Consider the following 5,641-nt stretch of genomic DNA (forward strand, 5'->3'; position numbering starts at 1 on the left):
GTCACAGAACCAAGCCTGACACAGTTCAAGAAGTGTTTGGACAATGCTCTCAGRCACATGGTGACTCTTGTGGTGTCCTGTGCAGCGTTAGGWGTTTGGTTCAATGATCCTGATGGGTCCCTTCCAACTCAGCTTATTCCATGGTTCTGTGGTTTTTTTCCTTGCTGACTGATTTGAGGTTTACAGTGTGCTGACATGACATGGGAAGAAGAGAGTCCTGGGGACTCTAGCTTTTCTGTTTGAGTGTACTTCTCCCAGAACAGAGAGTTGTATTAGCTGAATCTATTTCAAACATGGCAAACAAGCAACTAACAACTGAGACTGGAAAAATGAAACATAAAGTTGAAGAAATCTAGCTTGATTTAAGGAGGATTGCAGGACATCTGAGTTACAGAAATAARTTAGAAATAATATTAGGGTGAACACTGAAAAAAAAAATCTGAAGATAAGGTTATCAGCCAAATATCCTTAAAGGGAAGTGCTGCAAATGTAACTGTTCTAGAGCAAGACGCTAATTGAATGCACTGAGAAGACATTTGTGTGGGCTGCAGTACAAATKAAGTGATTTGCTATCCTTTTTCATCTCTCATGCCGAACAATTCCTTGTAGATAGGATCAGGATGAAAGCAGATATGATGTTAAATCTATCTCATGTTATTAACTACCATCTATAAAATGTAACAGAATGATGTTTGCTATTATGTAAATTTTGTATATGTTATTGTATGTACAGCATATATAATAATGTATATAGTTAATCATATTTTTGAAGCAACTTTCTATCAAATAAAATGAAACATTACTATGAGTGCTGTTTTATTGTCCTCACTGTCTTCTGGCCCTTTTCTTAAATTAGCCTCTGTTATACACTCTAACATACAAGGTTGGGGTTTTTCTCTCACTTGACTTTTGGTTGTTTTTTTTTCCTTTAATAACTGTTCTGAAGCCAGCTTCTGTAAGGCTCATCATTTTACCTGGGGAAGAAGTAAGAAGGCTTACCTTACAAAGGCACTGTAAAGTTGTCACAGCTGATGTTGCACAATGCAGCTGTTCTGCAGTTTGGAAGGTGTTGAAGCACTTGGGCAGGTAGACAGAGCTGAATGTGAGCAGCTGCCCCTCCTGTGCCTGGTGCAGCGCTGCAGACCCTGCTGAGCTTAGTGCTTTTCTATTCTGCTGGCTTGGTAAGTCATCAAAGGAAAACTGGTGGGGCTGGCAGCTCACCATAGAGAGTTTAGGAGGATTTTCTGGTAGAGTGAAGGGCCTGCTCCTAAGCAYGGGCCAGGGAGATAGGGGGGTATTCTGGACAAAAGGAACAACATAAAGAAGGAGATATTTCAATGTTTTACCAAAGGATTAAAAATCTGCAAAAAGATTGTTTCTTCCTCTTACTAAAGTATACAATGTTATCTACTGGATGAAAGGAAATAATTAGCTGTTACACAACTGTCCCATTAACAAAAGGGCAATATTTCTTGCAGTATAACCAAAAAGGAACAAAATACAACTTGTTTTTTCAAAATGACCCTGACAGATTCTGAGAAGACAAAATTGAAGACTAGATAACCACAGATTAGCAAAGAAGTAATAGAYGAATCAGAATAACAATGCTGCTTCTCCCCAAATTTGCATTAAAATTTTTGGCAATATTGATTTCAAATTAGTTGGTGATACATAAATGTGTGGTGTTCCAAAGYGTAAAATTCTTCTGATATAAGTGACAGAGGACACATTATTTGCMGTCCTCAGAATGGGAGAAGACTGATGGCTGCTGCAGAAGAAACTAGCAGCTCTAGTGGCATTAGACTGTGTGGCATTTAGTAATTGGAGATTTACTACTGAAAAGGTAAGAAATGCTAAAACTAATAATTTGAACTATTTACTTCTATTACTGCATATYAGATTGAATTTGAAGGTTACCATGGAAAATAATTTGGTAACTCTTTATCATGAAGTGCTCTGAAGAGCACTTGCTTTCTAAGGTGGGAAGAATATTGAGGTATGTGAAGAATGTGATAAAAATCTCAAAAACTATACTGTTTAATAAATCAGGGAGATGATTAATGCATGAGTTCATGTCCCTGTTATTAGGGTATAGAAATAGGAGTGAAAAAAACCAAACCACCAGATACCTAAATTTTCTAGACCAAGTGGCAGTATGCCATGTTGACACAAGAGGGAAATCAATGGTTATACATGCAGTCAATGTTTCATTCACTTAAAGGAGCAAGGAGAAGCAAGAATGTTGAAATATGTTTGAATTAGAATCATAGAATTGTTTGTGTTGGAATGGACCTTAAAGATCAATCCCCCTGTCATGAGCAGAGACATCTTCCACCACACCAGGTTGCTCAAAGCCCCATCCAACCTAGCTTTGAACACTTCCAGGGTTAGGACATCCACAATTTTTCTGGGCAACCTGTTCCATTGCCCTACCATCCTCACAGTAAAGAATTTCTTCCTAATATTATTTAATCTAAACCTACTCTATAATTCAGGGCACATAGTGAATATGTGGAATTAGTTGCTAGAGACCTTCACTGAGTTTATAAAAACTGTGTGCTCCAAAACAGCTTCCACATCCTATATGATACCTGGACTTCTTCTGGAGCTTTGGACTTGGAGGTGTCACAAAGAGCTCACAAAGTCCCCAGTTCCTCCTTACCTCACCTCCCCTACCCTCCCCAACAAGCTTTGCATAAGAACATTCCTAAGCTGGCCCAAAGTCTGAAAACTGTTCTTTCACAGGAATTAGATGAAAAACACTAATTTTAGAAKTCAGAGTTTTGTTTGCATATTGGAAATTATTGCATGGCAATTCCCTTACTATTTTTTTCCCCTATCTGTATTGTGTAGATACAAGGAAGAATTTTGGACTGGTCATTGCAAGAGTAAACATTTACATGAATGACTGCTGAAAAATTCATATTTAAATAAGCATCATTTGCATAGGGTCTCAGAGTTTGGAAAAACAATGCCACCTTGATGCCCTAGTAACTTTATTACAGCTCCTCATATTATCTATTCTTAAGAATGAAAAATTTTCAAGTGTAAATGTAGAACTACAAACAGAATGATTGCTATCAACATTCTGCTATCAAATTTAAGTTACAAATGCAAAATACTAAAGTTGAGGCAGCAAAAATTACTTCCCAAGYCCGGTTTCCATTATTTTAATAATGAAATAAGACTAGACAAATCAGTGTTGCTTATACAGTCTAAGAGTGATTAAATTGTGATGAATATATAATTAGTATGCACAACTGGCAGCTCAGTCTATCTTCTTCAGTCATAATGGTGTTTTTACATTCATATGGAAGGAGACTTAAAAACTGACAGTGGTAACTCTGTGTTTTCAAGAAAAATAARTGCACTAAGTAATRCTTACASTATGTGATAGGTTATTGCTCATAGCTGTTTATTCTCTTGCATAACACCAAAATTTAACATGCAACCTTGGACTCTTACTCTCCTGTGTTTACAGGATTTGATGAGCATACACCAGTGAAGTGCTTTGCGGGTGTGCAAGCAGCTCTTTTATACTGACACACAACTCATGGGTGACATTGACATTGTTCAGCTTACTCAAAGTCAATACATTGAGTAAAGATGATTCATACTGACTTTGGGTGGCAAGAAGTAACTAAAAGAAAAAGCAAGAGAGCAGTAGCAGATAAATAGCAAGAATCATGGGCACGGGAGTCCGAGTGATGTTTTCTCAATCCTGGCAATGAGGGCGCACTAATAGGACAAGTCGATCGATACTTGTTGGCAGAACCTGTGCAGGTGACAAGGATTTGAGTTGTGTGACCATGGGACTGTGCTTGYAAATCAAGGTGTGCTTGACAGAGATGAGATCCACCTCACTAAGCAGGGCAAAGCTATTTTTACCAGTAGGATCACTGACCACATAAGCAGGGATTTAAACTAATAATTAAGAGGGGGAGTAACCAGCAGCCTTGGAGGGGATTGATGGACATGGAAAAAATCAAAGGGCATGGAGTGATGTGACAGGAACAAAATACAAAACCAAGAAGATGGGGCTTAGGAGCAGTCATCTTCAGCTCTTGCATGTAAGAAAAATTTCTACAAGACACCATAATGGAGAAATCTCCCAATCCCTTTCTAGACTGGAGCAGCCTTGTGTTTGCAAGCCCTGGTCTGAATGTGGGAGTTCAACCATTCAGATGTTTGCTGGAGGRACACTACAGCAGGACTTAAGTCATCCAGGAGGCTCCTGGAGTGCAGCAGTAACTTCTTCCAACTTCTTCATAAAAGATTCAACAAGAACCAATAATGAGCAATGCTTTGTTGGACCTCATACCCATGAGGGGATTGTTGGGAATGTGAAGCTCACAGCATTGAGCCACAGTGACCATGAGATGGTGCAGCTCAGGAGCCTGAGGCGAGAGTGAAGTATAAAAAAGTATAAAGAAGTATAAAAAAGTATAAAAAAGTAGAGAGTGAATTCTGGCCGCTTCAAAAGTCTGCCTGGACGAGCCCTATGGAATATAGCCCTGGAGAGAAGAGGAGCCTAAGAAATTAGCAATATTTAAGAATCACTTCCTCCAAGCTCAAGAGCAGTTCATGACAGTGAACAGGAAGTTAGGCAAAAGTGCCAAAATGCCGGTGTAGATGAAGCTCCTAATCAAACTCAGACTCAAAAAAGGAAGCATACAAAGGGTGGAAGCAACCTGACAGAAATACAGTAACATTTTTCAAGCGTACAGAGATTAAGTTAGGAWAGCTAAGCAAGACTGGATCTAGTTAGGGATGTCAAAGACAAGAAGAATGGCTTCTCTAAGTACATAGGTGAAAAAAGAAGACTAAGGAAAATGTGGGCCCACTGCTAAATGAGACAGATCACCTGATTACACAGTAAATGCCTCAATCTTCACTAACAACCAACTTTCAGGAATTCAAGTTCCAAAAATCAGGGGGAAAGGATGGAAAGATGTACCCTTGGTGGGASAGGATCAAGCCAGGGAATACATTAGCAAACTGGGCATAGGTAGGCTAAGTCTTTGGGCCCTGACAAGATGCACTGACAGGTACTGAGGGCGCTGACAGATGTCGCGGTGAGATCCTTCTCAATTATTTTTCGTGTATCATGGAGTCTGGGACCAGTGCCTGAGGCTGGAGGAAAGCAAATGCCACCTCTATCTTCAAGAAGGGTAGGAAGGAGATCACATAGAACCACATGCCAATCAGCCACATCCTAATTCCTGACAAAGTAATGAAGCTGCCAACCCCAGTAACCRTTTTCAGAGCTCTCAGTAACAAGAAAATCATTGAATCAATGAAAGAAAATAAACAGTGTAGCACTACCAAAGGGAAATCAGACTTGACCAGCTCGGCAAACGGCTATGATTGGTAGACATTCATCATCATCCTGGTAGATGATGTCCATTTTCTATCCGGAGCTCACTAGTGCCCTTGGCACGCCTCCTGTAAGATCTTCATGACGGACTTTTGCAGATGCCTGGGCTGGATGGAGCCCCGTGTGCGGTGTCTGTGCACCGGCGGCTGACACGCACGGCAGCGGSCCCGCGGCCCGGCCCGGCCCCTCAGGCGATTTTCCCGCCTCCGACCCCYCGCCGCCAGCCCCAATGGCCGCCCGTCCTCCCCTCCTCCTCCGGAAGCG

Source organism: Malurus melanocephalus, unplaced genomic scaffold (assembly GCF_030028575.1).
Source record: "Malurus melanocephalus ecotype Western Australia unplaced genomic scaffold, MMel_1.1 scaffold_166, whole genome shotgun sequence".
Taxonomy (NCBI): Eukaryota; Metazoa; Chordata; class Aves; order Passeriformes; family Maluridae; genus Malurus; species Malurus melanocephalus.